We start from the raw sequence: 22798 nt of genomic DNA on the forward strand, positions 1-22798 counted from the left end.
ATATTCTGTACATTTAACACAGTGCCCTTCAGATTTTCATCTGCAGGTTGAGGTATCCGCGTGCGTAAAGCATCCCTATCTGACAGTTCCAGTAATGCCTCTCCAGGCTATTTTACCCACACCAATGCAGAAGACCTTCCTCTGGAAGCTGTGCCGAGAGACCTCAGCTACCCGAGGACTCAGTGTCACAAAGCTCTTCTTAATCTCACACTATTTTGATTACCAATCTGAAGAGACTGTAGATTTCACTTTTTTTTTTTTTTTGATTTTTTTTTGGGGGGTACGCGGGCCTCTCACTGTTGTGGCATCTCCCGTTGCAGAGCAACAGGCTCCGGACGCGCAGGCCCAGCGGCCATGGCTCACGGGCACAGCCGCTCCGCGGCATGTGGGATCTTCCCGGACCCGGGCACGAACCCGTGTCCCCTGCATCGGCAGGCTGCGAACCACTGCGCCACCAGGGAAGCCCTAGATTTCACTTTTTTGTCATCATCAGGTTTTCAATTCATCAGGAGGTGAATAAGCAAATTTGTTGCTTTCTTCTCACCTGAGGAATTGTTAGAGCAGCCTGACCACCTGCTCTCATATAATGATCCATAATCACTTTGGTTGCCACTTCAATTATCTCCTCCCGTTTGGTACTACTTTTTTTTTTTGGCTGTGTTGGGTCTTCGTTGCTGCACGCGGGCTTTCTCTAGTTGCGGCGAGCGGGGGCTACTCTTCGTTGCGGTGCGCGGGCCTCTCATTGCGGCGGCTTCTCTTGTTGCGGGGCACGGGCTCTAGGGGCCCGGGCTTCAGTAGCTGTGGCACATGGGCTTTGGTAGTTGTGGCTCGCGGGCTCTAGCGCACAGGCTCAGTAGTTGCAGCGCACGGGCTTAGCTGCTCCGCGGCGTGTGGGATCTTCCCAGACCAGGGATCGAACCTGTGTTCCCTGCATTGGCAGACGGATTCTTAACCACAGCACCACCAGGGAAGTCCCTGTACCACTTTAAACTAACCACCTCCTTACATTTTGTTTGACCATCCTGCGTCTTTATCGTCCCTTTTAAAATTATGTCGTTTTTTCCTGAATAATTTATATCTTCTTTCTGTCATGCAGCCCATTATGTGAAGCTTAGCTAGTAGAATTGTGATAGCTTTACTCATTTGGTCTGTTTTTTTAGCCACAATGTAAAATAAGATGTTCAAAGAGGCAGAGCTCCACTTATTATGGCATCAATCACGACATCAGTTAAAGGGATAAAATTAGGAGACAACCTGACATCACCGTATAACCAATCCAAAGTAGCTTACCTTCTTAAAATTTAGAAGACTCAAGAATGCTCCCTTTAATATATAAGGATGGCTTGGGCAATTCTTCTCAAGGTAATCTTTACTTAACTCTCACCTTGAACCAGCTCATGAGCTTGGAATTTGTCCCTCCATTTATATTTCTACCAGTCTGTGATTAACTGGGATGTTGAATAAGATCAAACCTCCACTTAGATCATGATGTCTTAAGCTAGAGAGAACACTCTCTGGTCATCAGTGCTTAATATACACCTCACCAAAAGGTCTCCAAATTCTCAGTTGATTTCCCTTCTGTCGAAATTACTCTTTTTATTGATTTAGCCATGATTCCACGTTTCAGGCCTACCACCTCTACGTCCCATGGATAGCTTTTCTAACTTTCCATGACAGTAACATTTGTTCAACTTCAAACCATGGATGGCTTGGCAGCAATCTGGTCTTCATGGGTTCCTCTTCCTCCTGTTTCTTCCGTAGAGGATGAAAAACAAATCTCCTCCTGCCCTTCTCAGTTCTGACCTGAGACCCTATAATAAAAACGATTAACAATAGAAAACAAACCAATCTTTTAAAACTTCTTTCAGAAAATAGAAAACACATCCCCATGTGTTACATGAGGCCAACAAAACTATGACCCTAAAACTGTGGCAAGGATATAACCAGTAAAGAAAGTGAAATCAGGTTTGTGCCTACCAGAGGCAGAGGGAAGCGGGAGGGAGAATTGGATGAAGCCGGTCAAAATGTACAAACTTCCAGTAGTAGGGGTGCAATGTATAACATGATTAATACAATTAACACTGCAGCATGTTACAGATGAAAATTGTTAAGAGAGTAAATCCTAAGAGTTCCCATCACAAGGGAAATACATATTTGTCTTTTTCTTTCATTTTGTAACTATGTGAGACAATGGAATGTTCACTAAACTTTCTGTGATCATCATTTCATGATGTGTGTAAGTCAAGTCATTACGCTGTGCACCTTAAACTTATACAGTGTCAATTATACTCAATAACACTGGAAGAAAAAATGCATAAATACATATATAAATACCTATAATAGATGAAATGTAAAAAGAGAGAGAGAAAAAAAGAAAACGAAAGACCAATATGGCTCATAAATAATGACAAGAGTTCTGAATATTAAATTAGCATTTTGAATTCAACAATATATAAAAGAGGTTTCAAGGTTGGTTTAACATTTAAGGATTAATTAATACTCCAATTTAGCAGAGAGAAAGGAAAAACATATGCTTACATCAAAAGATACGGAGAAAGTATGAAATTCAAGTCCATTTTTAGAAAACCTTTCAGCAAAGTACAAACAGAAGGAAACGTTCTTTACTTGATGGATATCTCTAATAACCCTGAAGCTTACATTATACTAAATAGTAAACACTTTTCCCGTAATTTGGGTACAAGAAAAGAACATTTATTACTGCCTTTTATTCAGTGGTATTTTTTTAAATACTAAAAAAGAATACTACATGTCACCATGCAAAAATATGGATTATTCATTTAAACCCAGTATTGCACAAAAGAAACTGAGCACAAAAGAATACATACATTCCATGGTACAAAGAAAGTATGAGGTTCAAAAACTGCAGAACTATGGTGTTTGAAGTATAGGAAAGAATGTGTGGAAAGTGACTGGGAGGAGAAATCAAAGGGGTTTGTTGGTTGCTGATGAGGTTTACTTATATTCTGAACTTTTTACTTTCATCTCTATATTTTTTAAATGGAATTTTATTCATTTCTTTAATTTCAACTAGCATTCTCATATAAATGATTACCAAATTTAAATTCATAGCCCTATGCTCTCCAGAGGAATAAATCAATAGTACAAAAGGCCTTGAGCTTTATTCTTTAATCTTTATTTCAGGTTATTACATTTACCTATAACGTCCCTAATCCCCAACTCCATCACATGAAAGTATTCCAACTTTCCAAGGTCCATCTCAAATATCTTTCTGGTAAGACTTCTCTGTGAAATTTCCCTCTATGATCTTTCATTATGCTCAGTTTGTAACCATTTCTTTTTTTTTTTTTCTTTTTTTTGCCGCGCTACGTGGCTTATGGGATCTTAGTTCTCTGACCAGGGATTGAACCCAGCCAGGCCTTCTGCAGTGAGAGTGCCGAGCCCTAACCACTGAACCACGAGGGAATTCCCTGTAACCATTTCTCCCACCAGTGAAGAAAAATGAAACTAGACACGATTTGTAATCTGGTACTTAGGAAGGCAGTTTAACACCCAGCTTCTGTTAAACATCCTGGTTCTAGTTTTCCCCTTTAAATGAAGACTATTTAAAGCTTTTAGGAAAAAAGGTAATTGCATGTACTTTCGTTACTGATATATTTTCCTCCTATTTCTCTACTAACAAACATCTATATCAATGTTTTTTCATTCTTACATCATGTAAATTGAAAACATGTTAATAACCCTCCTGGTCTATAGTTATTGAAAATACAGAGAAGAAGAAATGACTTTGCCTATTCTGATAGGTACATTATTCACTATATAGAGTTAGAATTTACTTTCATATTTATTGGCATCTAAAGGGCCAGTTATCATTCAGTTTTATTTAGAGTGCCACTCCAGCCCAAAGGGAATGATGCAAGCTATCCTATAGTTCTTGGTTTTCTTGCATTCGCTTCCAGGAACTCTTTCTCTGAGCTTTCATCTCATTAATTCCTAAATATTTGTCTGGTTTTAGATCAAAATTGCCAGTTCTTTAGAGGGATTTTTTTTCTTAATATGTGTCATAAACCCATTTCTACATCAGCTAATTGTGTTTTTCTCTCAGATTTTCATGTTTCGCATCTTTCAAAATCTTCATTGTTGCGTATAACTATATATTTATTCAATGTGTGCGTATCTTCCATTTTCTCCACTGGACATCGGCACATATTTCAAGGGTATATGGATGATAATAATAAGTCTTTGGATTTTTAAAATTTTAATCTCCTGGATGTTTTCTTTATATTTTGAAAACTATACTATCAGCCTATAGTATATAACATTCTGTGTATTGCTCTAAGAAAACCAGATATGTTAACAGCTATATTTGTGTCCTTAAAAAAGCCCTGACTCAGAAGTCCTTTACCTGCTCTGGTTCAGGGGCCTCTACCTCATATTCCCACCATCTACCCTGATGTGACTATATCTTACACCTTGTCATCACTCCAGTTTGTACTGTTTTCTTAATCTTGAAACCTGAAACATGTACCAACTTCCTGCAGTTCCTTTAAACCTACTCTTTAGTCTCACTGGAAATTCCCTTCAAGTTCTTGGTCTCATCTCAGTGCTCTGACCTAAAATATCACCCACCAAAGTGACTTCATGCAATTTTCTCTCCAAGGTAATATTCTCAACCAGTCGAAGCACATATTCTCTATTATCTTCAAATGCAGGAGAGTGGAAGCTGAGAAATTTTTAGAGAAAATGTGCTGACTCATCTCACTAAATTTCATGTTACCTGTCTTCAAATGGGATCTCTATTTCTTTCTAAGCATTTAATTTTGGCTTGCTCAATCCCCTCTTTTCTCATGCAAACTCTATCTAAACATGGTTATATTCACTATGACCTTTACTCTACTTCTGGCCTTCTCACTCAATAGCAGGCTAATTTTCAACCTTTCTGAGAAACTGAGAAAACAGTCCTCAATTTGTTTCTCTTATAACTTCCTTATAATTTTTTTCATACATATGTGTTACTTTATATATAAATATTATTAGCTTATCATATACAACATATAATTTGTATATTATATTTTAATAAATTCTGTTTATGTATACATAAAACATAACTGTGTTACTCTCTTCCTTTTTTCTGGCCAATTCAAAACTATATGTCTGTCTGTTCTGTTAATACTTTCCTTACTCGTGTCCTTTAGGGTCAAGTTCTAAAAATTATCCTCTCTTCTCTAGTGTATACGTTATTTTTTTCCCTTCACTTCAAAGAAAAGCAAACTAGTATAAAACCTCCTTTTGAATATGAAAATCTCTTTCACTCCTTCACACTCACTCTCTGTCCCTGCTTTTAATAGCTCAGGTGTTCCTGTCAAAATCACAGAGGCATTTTGATACTTGAACTGGAGAGACCCTTGAAGATAGAGTCTTCATTATTTTTTTTCTCTTGTAGATGAGAAATAAAGCACCTAAAAGTTAAGAGATTTGCTCAATATCACATTCCTAGTTATGATCATAACTGAGAATAATACCTAGATTTTCAAAATATAAAATTCAGTTTCCTTTCTTCCATTAAGCTATTCCTTCGGCACCCACCCGTATCTCTTGAAATTCAGTTTTTTGCACTTATCCTGCTCAACCAAGACTAAAATATTTTACTCCTACTTCTTTTCTTCCAAAGGAGTGATTTACTAAATTCTATAGATTCTACCAGCATAAAGCCCGTGTACTCCACTCCTCCTTTTTGTTACTATTGCCCAGTAGTTCCTGACCTTATGAAATCTCATCTGTGCAGTCATTACCCAAAGGCTATAAAAATAAGCTTCTAAGTGATTCTTCAGTTATGTATTGTTACTAACTCCCAAGCCCAAGCCATGCTATGCACTGTGGTGGACTTGGTTTTATAAAAGTGAGCTCCATTCAAAGTATGTCCTTAATTACTCTACAAGTAAAAATACAATTCAATTTACCACATCCTCCTTCAACTGAGCACTCACCACCTGTCAAATGTAAATGATAGGTCTTAAAGTTCTGCCACTGAAAATAATTGAAAATAAAGAGATGTATTCGAATAGACAATAAAGAATGCTTCCTGTATCACGGGATTAAAATTATTGGCATATTGCATTTGAGTGGAGATTTAGTAAACAAATAAACCTTTAACTGTGCTGTCATCACCCGTAGGATTAGGCGAGAACTCCTCACTATGGGTTTTCAGGAAACTCCACAGTATGACACTAGCCTCCATTTTCAGGCTTACTTTGCATTTTATATTAAGAATGTGTAAAGGTGAGAAAGATATACTGTTTTCTGAAAGAAAAAGAGAGAGAGCAATTTTTATATTATAATCACGAAGTTCAGGAAAAGGAAAAACTGGTTGAAATAAGCAACATTAGTACCACTCGAAAAATGTGTTTCCTTCGACAGTGGAAAGTCACTGAGATTTTAAATAATATTCATCCAATGGCCCAAAGAAGTGGTTGAAAAGCACAGGCAGCGAGGATTACAGTGACCAGGGGTTAGAGTAGGGAATTGCTCCCTTTCCTTCCCTTCTCCAATCACAGGTGGGGCAAAGATCCAGCTGCTCTTAACATTTCACCCTGTATTTCCCCCAGCATGTTTCACTTTATAAAAAAAAAAAAAAAGAGTGGTTCGCAAAGCAAAACCAAGTTAAAATGAGAGAAAGCTAAAACAGTAAAGGCTGAGTCTTTATCATGCTACCTTTAGCTGTGACACTGCTTGATGGTTTTAAAGCTCTCAAGGAGCAGTTGCAGTTGCTGTTTCACAACAACAAAAAAAGGCCAGGGAATTATGTGGCAAATCATTTTCCCACAGTAAATAAGGAGAGGATTATGTTAGGTAAGAATAATACAGTAAATACAGTGGATCAGTGAAAGAAAGGGAGCAGTTATGCCCAAGAGAGCCTGCAAACGAGCTTGGCAACAGTGCTTCACACACTGCCAGAGCCCGCAGAAGAAAAGCCATTCTCTAGCCCTGCTTCATTATGTGACTAATAGATCTTCTGATCCCTGAAGACCCGTCTCCCATTACCATTTACGGTAACGAGCAATCACAAGCTCAATCGTCTAATGCTTAGAACACAGAGAGTCGTCACCTACTTGACCTTAGGTTTTCGTTATGAGCCCTGAAGGAACCGCAAAAGGTGGGCATTGTGGGAAAACAATCAAGAAAATGCAGTTAAAGTCTGAATTTAATAAAAAAGGAGAAAAATAAGAAAAATAATGTTTTCTGAGGAACAGACAGTATAGCAGTACTAAAACTATAGATTTAGAATCATGGGAATTTAGAATCATGGGAATCATGGGAAATATTTCTGAGGCAAAACAAAAACAGATTTTGATAGTTTAATCCTTAGATTATTTCAGTTGTTTCAGATGTGGATGTTCAAATAAATAGTATGACATGTTAGCCTGTTCAGGAACCAAAAAGAGTTTGAAAAGGATAGAGCCAGGACCCTGGGGAGTAGGCTTACCTGAGGCCGATTTTATTTGTGTACAATCCTCTAATGGCTAATCATCACGAATGATGGTCATTGTGAGGAAAATGATATTACACGACTTCTGCTTTAGAGAACGGAAGTAAAAGCAAGTGTTCTTCCCTATGTGTATTGCTGTTTTCAATAAACCTATTCAAAATATGTATCTTGACTGATTAAGATTAATAGTCTCAAATGATACAATAACAACACATAATTTGGAATTACTGTGTGAATCAATATACATACAGTGCTTAGAATAATGCCTGGCATGTATTAGACACTCGATAAATTTTTGTTGTATTTGATATTATGCTACATTTCTGCAGTAACTGCTTTGAACAACTCAAAAATTAATTAAAACATAAATCTCCTCAGGCAGATTATAGTTTTAAAAAGGATATTATATGTGTATGTATGTACAAATACACGTAGGGGTGTGTGTGTGTGTGTGTGTGTGTGTGTGTGTGTGTGTATACAAGCTCCATAATAAAATAAGGAAAAAATCATAGGAGAACAAGAGCAGAGCTGGCCAAATTCAGTGAGGATTCAGTGGCGGTTTGTGACTCCATTTGTGGGAAACTTGAGACTTAGGAGATAAAGTAACATAAGACCTAGACATTTAAGACTGGATTGCATTTGAGGATCTATATTGGGGGGTAGTCATTCCAGGCAGTAAGAACATTGATCGCATAGACGAAAGACATGGAGAAAATGGGAAATACATTGAAATTTGCAAAAATTCAAACTGGAAAAGTCAAGAGTTTGTGGTAATGAAAAATGTTAAATAACCCTGATTATTTAACCAGGAAAAGATCATCGAGAATGTTTATTCTAGGAAAGTGATCTGAACCTAATCTGTGATGATGCAAAAGTTTTAAAAGTCCATGAATTGAAAGTTTTTAAAGTCCATGAATTTCGGTCTTTCTTGTGAGGAGCTATTTCGTACACGTATGCAATAAGGAATAAGATGCGCTAGAAGGAAAGGAAATGAATGGATATGTGGCATCCGTAATTTTATGATGTCACTCTCAAAGGGACCTTTATTATATTTTTACTTATACCCAAGAGGAATGCCATGTAAATTTCATCCACCGCTCTAATTTCAGTGCCTAGAAGAATATTTATTGAATGAATGTATAAAATACAGAGGCTGGCTGAATTAAATTAGATGGAAGTGAAATAAGGGGAAGCCTTATGATAGAGGTTCTGTGACTATTAATGATTTCCTTTCTCCTCCACTAAACTGTGAATGGCATAAGGAAAAGATTACAATTACTGTGTCCACTATTTTCTCCCCAGTTCCTAACACAGGCTCTACTACACTGTAGTACTGAAAAAATATTTGTTGAACGAACACATTTTCATTAGCATGATCATATGCTACAAATAGCTTTGTTTAGTTGCTTAATATTTTATCTTGAGATTATTACATACATATGTATGAGTGTATACACACATACGTAGATCTATATCACAAATTTTAATGGTAGACGTCTTTCATTTTATAAAAGTATCAGAATTCATTTAGTAAACTCTGTATTGCAGATAATTTAGATAATTTTAACCATGTGATCTATATACATAGATTGAACAACTATACGTTAATAGATTAGATAATGTCATATGACTAAAGTCAAATTTATGGAACAATGCATGCATATATAATGTTTTAATATATTATTAAATTATTCTCAAAAATAGTATTATGCTTTTCATATATATTCAGAACTGTATGAGTGGGTCTGTTTTCCCACACCCTTGACTTTCTCAGGTATATAGTTATTTCAGTCTTTGCCAAACTGATAAGTAAATAAAGGTTATCTTTTTTTTTTTTTTTTTTTTCTTTTGCGGTACGCGGGCCTCTCACTGCTGTGGCCTCTCCCGCTGCGGAGCACAGGCCCAGCAGCCATGGCTCACGGGCCCAGCCGCTCCGCGGCATGTGGGATCCTCCCGGACCGGGGCACGAACCCGTGTCCCCTGCATCGGCAGGTGGACTCTCAACCACTGCGCCACCAGGGAAGCCCAAGGTTATCCATTTTTAGGTTAAGCTTGATGATTACTCAAACACACTCAATATGTTGAGATTTTCTTTTATTTTTTTTGAATTGAATGTTTATATCTTTCACTCCATTTTCCAATTGCTTTTTGTTTCTTTTCTTGATATATTTGTAAGCAAAATGTTCACATTGATATTAACTTTGTATGCCATATTCAATGAAATATGAATAACTTTCTTTTCAAATGTGAAAAGAAACATTTTTTCCAGTTTCTCAATTTACTATGAATTTGTATTTTTACATATAATTTTTCAGGTTATCATGGGTCAGCTTATTTATCTTTTCCTTTATACTTCCCCAGTTTTGTATATTACTCTTATGCAAAGCATTGCCATTATAAACAGATGATTTTTGCTCTACAAATGGTTGTTATTTTTCCTCTTCAGCAAAACATTTTTCTCTTAAACTTATTCCAGCAAATAGGTTTTTCTATGCCAAGATTTAAGGGATATTGTATCATAAAGGATAGAACAGGGCTTCCCTGGTGGCGCAGTGGTTGAGCGTCCGCCTGCCGATGCAGGGGACGCGGGTTCGTGCCCCGGTCCGGGAAGATCCCACATGCCGCGGAGCGGCTAGGCTCGTGAGCCATGGCCGCTGAGCCTGTGCGTCCGGAGCCTGTGCTCCGCAACGGGAAAACCTAGGCCATTAGGTTGATGTAAAGTTCAAAATCTTGAAAAAAAAGTAGAGTTTTTCCCATCTTCTCCCCCCACAACAAAACAGGATAATCTCTGCTTTGGAGAGTTGAGGAATTGGTGGAAGGGAAATGATGAAAGTTGAGGGAAGGAACTCTATACTCTACAGCCTATGAAAGGTCTGGGATTTGGCAAACATCCCAGAATTATCTTTTGTGAACCATATCTGAAGGCAGGAAGAATATGATAGATTTTCCAAGTAGAAAGTTGGGATTTATCAAAGTTGGGATTTTTCATTTTATTCAAAAATGAAATGATGCTTGATATATATAAGCAGCAAAGGCCTCAGAAAGCCTCTGGGAAGTTTTATTCTCAAAATTCACAGGGGCTACAGTCGGACTACTGTAGTGTACCAGAACGTAACACAAAAATATAATAGTTCTCAGACCTGTAGGATCCATGAAACAAGAATGAAGAGCAAGTATGCAGTCAACTTTGAGGACCATTAACTTAGGACCAGGTGAGTGACGGGTGCCCAGTAGGAGCCTCTGTCATCATCTGACAGCAAGGAAAAGACCTGAGCTCCTTTGAAACCATGACACCACTCAAACACCATCCCCCACTCCAAACTTAGATGCAAACCTACCTCATGGGAGGGAGGCCTCAATTTGACTGGGGTTATATGTCCAGCAAAACTGCAGATCAGGAGCTCGAAATGATAGCAAAACTTATTCATAAATAATTCAACAGTTGCATATCTGACTTTGTGAACAAAAATTTACCCTTACTATGGCCAGGAAAGAAAAGAAAACCATCAACCTATCATTTTTCCAACACATTTGTCAAGTCTGCTTTTAAATTTAAATAGTTGAATGTAACCACTTGAATTTATTTTTGTGAAAGAATGGAGAATCTAAATGTCATGAAGAACAAGTGTTCATGAGTCCTGAGGAATATACCCTTCCTGATGCATGTGTACTGCTCAGATTTCAGATTCGTTTGCTCCCACAGTTCTGAGCGAGCCGAGTCTCAAAGAGGAAATACTGCATTAGAATGAAACCCTCAGTTTGTATTACCTCTGATGGTCAAGTTACAGTTGGTTAAGTTACAGATTAATATGGTTAATTTTTCCTACAAAGGTTCTGTTTTCCCTGACTGTGTAGTGGCTTTCAATTACTACTCTTATCTCTGGCCCTTTAGACTTCCTGGTAGAATGAGATGTTTATGCAAAAATATTCAATATGTGGATGCAAGGGCAAGGTGTCTTCTTCAGTTTTGATGTTATTGCTCATCTACTGAGGTAGAAAGGCTTGGAAATGGATATTCTCAATTGTTCCAATACTCTTTCCAGAACTTCACTTCTTTTTATTATGGGTCCACAGTCCCTTATTTGCATTTCTGAAATCCACCAATATCTTAAGAATGATTTCTTGGGGGTAATTCATTTACATATCTGATATAAACTTGAATTTACATGAGGCTATTTATATTGTTTGCATTTTTCCTACAGTTGTTACCCTAACCTGCTGGGAATGTTATAGAACAGACTGTATATTAAGTTTTTGCTTATTTAAATTGGAGATATTCTGAATTTTAAAAGACAGATGTATCAAAAGTTTTCAGAATGTGGACCTGTAAATATTGGACTATATTATAGTGATGCTTTCAGAAATTGTTCCACCTACTTGCCAGCTCACATGCTGTGCTCTCAAACAGGGTTTATATGCTAACTCCGGTTCTTCTCTTCCCAACTGTTCAACATCATACTGTATAGGTCATTTGTATTATAGTTTGAGGTATTTTAGTTTTGCTTTGGTTCATTATAGTTGGTTATAAGGGAGGAGGTGGTTTTCAGGGAGGTCAGATTTCTGACAATGACTATTCTAGCAATTTTCATGAAAGTTCTTAGAATTGACTCCTAGAAAAATCTTTTTGAATAAAATATAGGGAGTGAACTGGAGGGGAACAAGAAGATGAAGAAACACCATTTAATGTTTTCAGCAGTTAGTGAATCAGTCAAAGGGCAAATTCTACCTATACTCCAGGCCTCTGTATTAGAAAAGTATGCATTTTTTTTACCATTGCTTTCCAACTTGGAATTCTGACCTGATGAATTGTTAGTAGGTTCCTTTCTGCAGAGAGCTAGCTGATTGGGGATCCAATCTGGAGTTGGTGCTTGGATAAGCAAATGATGCAAGTAACACAGATGTTTTATGAGATTTGAAATTAAATAACTATGTGAAGTATTTCTTTTTAGGTAAATAATGATCTGCATTAGAGTAAATGATTTCAGTCCCCACCATGTGCTTTCAAATTCTATTTTATGCTCCTTTCAAGTAAAGATATGAAAAATGCTTACTGAGATCTGTAATGATCCTGAATATCATTTTCTGGATAGTTTCAGTGATCCCTCTGAGGCACATTCTCTGCACTATTCTTGTCCAGGCAATAGATTTGCTTCTCATTGGTTAGGAGAGACAAGAGTGTTTTTCATCACACCATGGAACTCTCATCTCAAAAAGACAAGGCAGGGAGTTACACAGCTATGTTAACTATAAGTTAACTTTGTCAGGAGAGTGAGTAGTGATCATATACTTCAGAGTAGGCTCTGGGGAGGGATCTCTGTTTAAGAGTAGTTTGGAGTTGTTCACTAACAGCATGCCTGTGCAAAACTAATAACAAATTCTGAAGCAGGAAGCCGTTGCTTTTAACTCAACTAAGTTCAAAGTCCAAGAGTTCTGCTTTCTAAGTTCCACATACAAAATTAAAGGTAAAGACCATATAAAATGTTACCAAGGGCTTCCCTGGTGGCACAGTGGTTGAGAGTCCGCCTGCCGATGCAGGGGACGCGGGTTCGTGCCCCGGTCCTGGGGGATCCCACATGCCACGGAGCGGCTGGGCCTGTGAGCCATGGCCGCTGGGCCTGCGCGTCCGGAGCTTGTGCTCCGCGACGGGAGAGGCCACAGCAGTGAGAGGCCCGCGTACCGGAAAAAAAAAAAAAAAAAAAAAAATGTTACCAAATGGCTTCTCACTTGAGGGTAATTGAATTCATGTAACTGCAGCTCTCATAATTACATTAGATGTGAATTTACAGGCTAACTCACAGAATATATAATAATACAATGCACATTTATTTAATACATGAATGTTAAATAAACTTAGATGATGACTAAAATCTAGAGATATGAATGAAAAACTAATATGATTTTATTTACCAAGACTTTAAGTATTCATTTTTTTCTGAGAGATTAATAAAGAATATTCAACAAAGAAAAGTTTTAGAGCGTAAGATGAGGTAAAAAATTGTTAAAATTTGACAAAATGGAACACAATTACCTCTTTCTCCCTCACTTCTTTCTTCTCTCTTTCACTTTTTTAAAAGTCATACCTAAGGTCTCATCATTTTCACCTCTGCATCCTAATGCATTGCTTAAGAACTATTTAAAAAGTGCCATTTTTTGAATACTTTTGTACATTTCCTACATCAATCCTTACCTAAAATTCTATTTCTCTTTCACACTTATGGACTCAGATTTACCACTTTATTGAAGCCTCCCTTTTTCATATCAGATATAATTGTTATCGTCAAGTTTGTTTTTTTCTTGTTTTACATTTACATGGGGTTTTTAGCACATTTCTGGTATAGTGTTTATCATACAGTGTTTTAATTATTTCTCTGTATTTCTGTCCAGCCCATGCATATAGTGATTTCAGAGAAGAAATGGACCGTATCCCCAATTCCTATTCATTTTTATAATCATAGGTCCTAGCCTATGATGTTGCATCGATGAAGCTCAGTAAATTAATATTACAGAAAGCTTTGAATTATTTTAGTAAACTTTCAACCTGATATATTGTGCATCAAATAATCAGAAAAGCACTTAATACTTATGCAATCAAAAATGAATTATATATGGTAGCATTTGTCAATTATGTTTTAAACAATTACTGTAAATGCACTTTTAGTGACATTTTAAATTGCAGAAATATTAATCTATACTTTGAACCTTCAAATTATTTTCAGTAAATTATATGCTATTTGAGAAGGAAAATCCATGAAAAATTTCCTCCCATGGTGTTTATTTGAAACAGTTCTCTGCCATTTTTAGAGAAAACAATAATAATATCAACTAACAATGATAAAGGGCTTAATAGGGGTCAAGCCCTGTTCCAGGTGCCACATATTTTCTCATTTAATCATTACAGCCATCCATTGAGGCTAGTTTCCCTGTCTCACAGATTGGGACCTGACATACGGGGGAGTTCATTAGATTCAGTCGCAGTGGCAATGACTGGTGGATCCAGGTTGCAAAATAACCATTTAGGTGCCAGAACTTTTGTTCTTAACCGATTAGGTAAGACATACTATTTATCATCCAGCTTGGAGATGCACGTAATCGTAAATTCCATGGGGAAAAAAGGCACACTTGTTAGCGATCCCTGAGCAAATGTATATTCATGATTCAAAATGAAAATGCCAAATGGTCTATTTCTCTACTTCGGTGACTGTTAGATTACATATCAATCTTGGGAAATTATGTTTGGCATGAAGACCCAGTATTTCATCTTGTGAAATGAAGGGCTAGAGTTTAAATAAGTCTCATTAGCACCATGATCTAATAATTGGTTTACATATATTATAATAGTAGGTATGTATGGATAACAGTCATTAGAAGCAGCAAAAAAGTGCATGTCACTGAAATCACTTTGAAGAAAATATGTATGTTAGGATCAGAATTATTAAAATCCAAAATAAATTAGAAATGAAACTCTCTCTTCCATGTGAATTTTGAGAATCAGAATCATGTATACCAGTCAGATAAAGAAAATTGAAAGCATTCCAAATATTTCAAACACTGGACATTTACTATAGGAAATTGCCTTCAAAGAACGTAGATGGGCTAGAAATGCTAGAGGTGCAAACACAAAAAGAATCCACGTTAGAAACATGAAGAAAAAAAAAAGGTGATACCAGAGTACACACGATATTAATACCCCAGGCTGGAGCTCATGCACTCACACTTCCTAAAACATGATTGGAAATGCTCTTGCAGTCCCTTCTGGATTCACAACAAGAACAGCAAATACTACTTCTCCCTGGACTGCTCAATTCAGGAATCATCTTGCCCCACTGCTATTTCAGTCACTCGCACAATCACTCCCAGAAAATGCTAGCTGTTGCGTTCAGAGGTAGGGATTTCTCTCGTTTCTCCATAATCTTATCTTCAAACAGTGCCTACACATTGGAGGCACCCAACAGGAAGTCACTCGGCAAATGAACCGGAAAAATAGAGTTTGCACACCCCCGACCTAGCGATACACAGCAGGATTTAGAAAGGTGGGTGTCAGGCTGGGAGCTCGATGTATAAATAACTGGAATGGCATGTTACATGAAAAATGACAGCCCCAACTCCTATGTCTAGAATCCAAGAAACTTTTGCTTTTATGTTTGCTTGAAGTATTGTTGGTATCTGGGACACTGTATTCACAATGTAAACTTTGTGTTCTATTGAAACACACTGTAGACTTTTTTTCCCTAGTCCTTAGATATCTGATTTTGGGTCCTTTAGTGAGTTCATTTTGCATTTGCACTGTAGTGGGTCACAAATAATCATCAGTGTATTTGGCTGATTTTTGTACAAATATTGTTGAAAGAGAAATCAGTTTTGAGAACTTCAATAGGAATGGCAGGCAGACATAACAGTTAAGACATAAAGCATACTTAGAGACATCAACTCAGCTAGTGAAAACTGTTGGCCTGTCTCAATACACCCTTAAAACCACCATCTCTCCAGCTGAACTACACCTACCTGTATCTCTTCACAACTACTCTGCTAACGGTTACATAGTTACTTGTCCAAATAACCTTTTAGTATACTCTTAAAGATCTTCTTTGTGAATTACCATGTCTCAAAAGGTGCACAAAGAGTTGTAAGTCTTTCTTTTTTTTTTTTTTTTGCGGTACCGGGCCTCTCACTGTTGTGGCCTCTCCCGTTGCAGACCACAGGCTCCGGACGCACAGGCTCAGCGGCCATGGCTCATGGGCCCAGCCGCTCCGCGGCATGTGGGATCCTCCCAGACCAGGTCACGAACCCGCGTCCCCTGCATCGGCAGGCAGACTCTCAACCACTGCGCCACCAGGGAAGCCCGAGTTGTAAGTCTTTTAAATTTCCATTTATATACTGCGATAACACTCTCACAAACTTGGTTACTTTTTTTTATGATTAATGAAAACAACTAGAGATTTATTTGGAAAATAATAAAAAGCAATAGATAATTAGCAAACCTGGGATTACTTAAAAGTTCTTACTTTCTATGGAATGTAAATCCAGTGTAGATTTCATAGAATTAATTGAAAGATTCATCCAATTATGAAATTTCCTTCTCTCACTGCAGACTTTCTGGTCTTCACAAATTATTTAATCTCTCTTTCTCTACCAAATGTTGAACAGATATGTAACAAGCACTGTGATAAACTTTTCCTATGACTAATCTCATTTAATTCTCACAACAACCTTAAACCTTGATTGCTATTATTGTCATTTCATAGAAATGAAAATCAAGTTCAGACAGATAACTTACCCAAGGCCGGTTTGTAGATTTGGGGGCTGGAATCTTAAATAATAATTGCTGATTCCAAAGTCTCTGTGTGTTTAGCATGCAATAGCCTGCCTCTCTGTTTAAGCTATGTTGGTTAATTTAATTTTTCAGAAAAGGACAAATAATTTAATCTTTCAGGTTCTTTTAGAACCATATGAGATAAATGAAATAGCATATATAAAGTACTGACTACTCTCTGGAACCCCATAAACCAGTTAGTAAATTTGCATCCCTTTTCATCTTTCCATCCTCCTAGAATAAAGCAAAACAAACAAAAAAAATTTGAGAAAGATTTCCGTTATAGAATCAATGGGTTAATTCAAGTCTCATCTTGTAAAAGTTTCCCCTTAAACTTTTAATAATAAATCATATTAATAATAAATCAATATGAGCAGATGACCACCCACTGCAGAGTTATAATTTAGTTAGATCAACAAAATATTTAAAGTACTTATATACAAGTATATATTGAATGCCAACTATATGCCAGGAACTATGTTAAATTTTAAACTGTTAAAAAAGAAGGCATTCTGTGCAGATACAGAAGTGAAACAGGGAAACTGCTATATCATGATAGCACATATTTAGTCCACCTAAATCGATATCAAAGGTGAGTGACTTGGAAGAAATAAAGACCTCTCAAAATATCTGTCCCAGTGTTGGAATCAAAGCGTAAACTGTGATTATGCACAGAAGGGGTTTCCTTTGATGTTTCACCTCTACCTCTAAAAGCTCCAGCAAATGGCTTACCAAGATCAGCTTGACTAGTACAGAAGTAATGGCAAGACTTCAGTAAAAACTGTTTTGACCTCAAAACCCAGAAACTGGAATTTATGATACATATTTTAGTATTTTTTAAAAATAATAATCATAATAATGCTACTTACTACGTAATTATTAATGTCTTAATTCAGTGTGATAGAACATTTGAGACAGTATTGACACTTGTAAATCTGCTAATTTTGTTCTCTCTGTAAAAGCATAAACTGTTTTACTCTGAAAAAAAATCTCATTGAAGATTCCAAGCATATAGCATAGGATATTGGAAGAGTAAAGTAATTTGTCACTGTTATTTTTTTCCCAGCATTTCATGCTGTCAGTTAATAAAATTATTTGACTTAACTAAAAAAGCAACTTCTGTATTGTTCATGCTGTGAAACAAAAAATAGCTATTCCTTCCCTGTACTTCTTCTGACAGAATTAAATTGCATTTCTGATGTGTCAAACTGGAGAAAATCTTGTTGGTTTATGACATGGTGCAACACAAATATATGTATAAATAATAGCCCAATGTGACAAATTACAGATCTTTTTAATATTAAATACTAGCTATCAATTCACACATTTGTACAGCAATGGTTTGGATTTTTAAAAAGTGGCAAATGGAAAATAACCTAAGTAATATATGTTCACGTAAAGTGTGAACAAGTTATTTTTTGTCTGTCTTCTAAAAATCCAAAAATTCTTCTAATTTACTTTTTTTTTTAATTTAGAGCTGTTTGCAATATAATATTCCTATAGAGTTTTATGATTCTCAATTATAGTGTAGTACTGGACTCTATATTGGTACCATCATTATATTATAATGGCAAGTTCACAAATTTAAATTATTTCCTTTGGTGTCAATATTCTTCAAACTTAAAAGGGCAGGTAATTGTCATTATCTGTCTTTATTATACTATAAAATATGCATTTACTTAAATAATATATGTGTATTTATAGTGGGGATGTAGCTGCAAAGAGCGTTAAAGTAAGAGACAAAGTTACGGATCCGGAAGGGAGGAAGGGAAGGAAGAAGAGAGGGGGAGAGACAAAGATACAGAGACAGAGAAACAGTTGATACGTCTGATGTTGAACCTGGACAACATATAGTAATTGGATCATTCTAGTATAGTAAATCTTCTGAGACAAATATCCTGTCTTTACTTTATAAGAAGTTTCCATGCTATGCATAGGATGATGCACTAATGGAGTCGGAAATTAACACCTAAGCCAGACCGCCATTTCTCATTTGCCCAGGGGTCAATGGGGTAGATTGTGAAAAATAATATCGAGTAGTGTTTAAGTTCTAGGCGGTCTTCATTACTTACTAGCTATGTGATCTTGGGCAAGTTATTTAACGTCTCTGCATTTCACTTTTATCATCTCTAAAATAAGGAAAATATTATTAACTTGCCTAACTTAGAGATTATCTCTAAAAATTTAAAACCACTAATAATATATAATAAGCATTTGATATTGCTTAGTGACTAATGAATCAAATCAGACTTTTAATGAGTCATAGGCACAAAGGAATTACAAAGGGGTGAGAATTGACAGTATAGCAGTATACTGAGATAGAAATAATGATACCTCAAAGATTTGTAGGATAGAAGAGCACAAGCTACAAAAAAAACCAACCAAACAAACAAAAAAACCATATATGGTGATGTCCTATATCTCTGGTTATCAGCATCTCTTTGACAGGATTTAATACCTTTAGGTCTTCCAACGGAGGAAATCTTTTAGAAGGTATGGAATGTGACCAGGTGCGTACCAGTGCACTAGAGTAGAGCAATTATGAGCCGTTCTCAGAGAATAAAATCATGATGTGCTAGTGAAATTCTAATGACAGTCCAATTACCAGGAAGTTTAATTATACAACTGCTAATTAGTTTTTCATGCTTCCTTATGTCTCCATTTATTCTTTTTTTAAATTAATAATTAATTAATTAATTTTTTGTGCATTGGGTCTTCGTTTCTGGGCACAGGCTTTCTTTAGTTGTGGCCAGCGGGGGCTACTCTTTGTTGCAGTGCGTGGGCTTCTCATTGTGGTAGCTTCTCTTGTTGCAGAGCACGGACAACAACAAGAAGGCTCGCAGGCTTCAGTAGTTGCAGCACACAGGCTCAGTAGTTGCGGCTAACAGGCTTAGTTGCTCTGCGGCATGTGGGATCTTCCTGGACAAGGGCACGAAGCCATGTCCACTGCATTGGCAGGTGGATTCTTAACCACTGCACCACAAGGGAAGTCCTCCATTTATTCTTATAAATCAAAATTCCTATCACTTGAAGGTATATGCCATAGCTTTGTTCTCTACAACCTGGAAAAGTCAAATATAATATTCTACGTAATCTATGATAGCCCTCAGATTTAGACCAACAGATGAATCAGTTTGCATGTGTGGTAAAGAATGGTAAAGAAATCTACTGCAATTGAATGCAATTTGAGAGAAAAGAATACATCTTACATTGTCAGATTTACATGTCTGATCCAGGGATGTAAGTCAGGTTCAGAGAGAAGGGGGGATTCACAGTATCCTAGAATGAACATTCTCATCATTAGTATATGTAAGAAATGTTTCGGTTAAGATGTAACAATTTTCGGCGGACCAACAAGACAAGTTTATTTTGTATTCATGTAATGATCCAAATGGGTCTTAGTTTGTCAGTTAGTTAGTTGTCGAGTGGCTGGCTCTCCTCCAAGAAGTGTTCCAGGGACTCTTCTCTCATTGGTTCTGCCCATGTCTATCATCATCCGCATCCAGGCAGAAAAAAAAGGCGGGGGCGGGGGTGGTGGGGAAGGGAAGAGAAGGCATGATTACATCTTTAAATTCCTGGTCTGGAAGCCACACACAGCAATTCTTTTGACATTCTATTGGAGGATTCAAGGTTATGGACAAATCATAATGCAAGAGAAAAAGGAGCCAGCTAACTGGAAACAATCCCACAGTATGGAAAGAGGGTTATAGATTTCCACAGTGAAAAATCTTCCATGAAACATATCAAATAAAACTACTTATTTCAAGAGCAGTGTTGCCCTTTCTTGGATTGCAAAAAGATGGGGGATTTGTCAACCATCACAGGGCTCAGATACATTTTAACATTGTCAAAAGAAAAAAAGTTCATGAAGAAGTAAAGAATGGAGTAAAAAGGTTTTTTTTTTCCTTTGATAGAATGAAATTTGTTAAGAAATTCTAAATTAGATTCACATGCAAACACCAGATAGAAAACCTTACTGGTTTGAAAGGAAATATATCATCATTATTTCATATCTTCAGGTATTTACTTAATAAAGGCTTGCGTAATATTTTGAATTAATGGTTTAACTTACCAAATTATCTTTGTTAAATTAATTAATTTACCAAATTATTAATTCATTTTGAAAATGGACCTAGAGTTTACCTATCTAGTTTAATTTCCCATGACATGCAGAAAATGTTTTTAAGATATCACTGAATATCTTGTGCTGAAAGAGTTGCTTCAAGAGTTTCATTGGCAAGAAAGTCATTCTCTTCTTAACTATCTTGTTCCGTGATAGGAAAACTGTAACATGTTTAAAGATATGCCTTAGGGGCTTCCCTGGTGGCGCAGTGGTTGAGAGTCCGCCTGCTGATTCAGGGGACACGGGTTCGTGCCCCAGTCTGGGAAGATCCCACATGCCGCGGAGCGGCTGGGCCCGTGAGCCATGGCCGCTGAGCCTGCGCATCCGGAGCCTGTGCTCCGCAACGGGAGAGACCACGACAGTGAGAGACCCGCGTACCGCAAAAAAATATATATATATATGCCTTATATTCAAGTAATAATGTATCTATCTGTCTTAGTCCCTTTGAACTTCTATAACAAAACACCACAAACTAGGTAGCTTATAAACAACAGAAATTTATTTCTCAAGCTTCTGAGCCTGGAAGCCTGAGATTTGGGGGCCAACCTGATTGGGTGAGGGTTCTCTTCCTGATGGTGGCCACGCATGGACCACACTTTATGCAAGCTTGAGGAGACTGCTTGGCTTCTATTGTAATGGCTCAGGGGGTCAAGCTGGAGATGGGTTCTCTGAGGCTGTCAATTTCTTGCCTTTTATGAGCACTGAGTTCACATGAAGATATGTAAATTGAAGCACTTAAAAACAGGTTCTGGCATTCAAATAACCAGGAGCTGTCAATTAAAACCAGAATGGATAGCATTTTTTCCTGTAGTTCTTATTTTGCTACGCAAATTTGTACTCTAGTCTCTAAACAATACCAACATGCTGATCATGCTAATGATTTCCATTTATTTTACGCCTGAACATTAAAGTAATATAATTTGAGCTAATGGATTACCCAGGCATTAGTAAAATACCTTTTGTAGTATTCAGTATCTGAAATCACAATATGTTAAACCAAAAGGAAGCAAAAAACAGACCCCAAAATGCAAACTGACTATTTTATTCACATCTGCAGTAATTTTGAGTAAACTAATGACATACGATTGTGGTTTTTGTTTGGTATGCTGTTGATGTTTTCATGTTTTATTTTCTGGACATATAAAAAATCCCTCCCTTTCTCTTAAACAATCTATAACATAATATTTAAGTAGAATATACTTTGTAAAACAGAAATGAAGTATTTGTAAGTTATATATATATTTTTCCCTCTATGGCTCTCCAGAATTTGGAAACCCTTATTCAGTATTTTTATTTTCATGGCAATATAATTACTTACATTAAATTCAATAAGAATCTGTCCTCCTTTGTACCAGGATATAATTGGAAATATTGCTTCAGTAACCAAGTCCTTCCCTGGAATGCCATATCTGAGAATAATGCTAATATAATCAGATATGAGCAAACACTAAGGAAAGTAAGCTTAAATTTATGGAGCCAAGGCTTACAAAGTCCTTTTGGGAAAACTGGCCTGGTATCTGGCTTACAGAGTTTTCAGTCTTTCAAGTGAGTAAAGACGATTTTTTATTTTTATTTGTTGGCAAGCTCAAGAACCCTAGCATACTTTAGAGTCACCAAGGAGAGAGAAATTTGCCCACACTTACAGGAGCCACAGGTAAACTCTGATGGAGAGTTTATGGCATGGTTTCTTAGCCTCAAGATGCTTTTAAAAGTCCAATCTGAGATTCCTTCTGAAATCTTCCAGCAAAACAAACTTATGAATGTCTATATAGTAAATTACCATTCTTGGCTGTCCTACATAAATGTTTAGGCCTAATTTAATGACACCGATCATATTTTATAATAAAGAACAATCTCTCTTTGAGATTATTTTTGGTCAAAAGAGGAGTAATTGTAGAGT

The sequence above is a fragment of the Delphinus delphis genome, chromosome 5, assembly GCF_949987515.2.
Source record: "Delphinus delphis chromosome 5, mDelDel1.2, whole genome shotgun sequence".
NCBI lineage: Eukaryota > Metazoa > Chordata > Mammalia > Artiodactyla > Delphinidae > Delphinus > Delphinus delphis.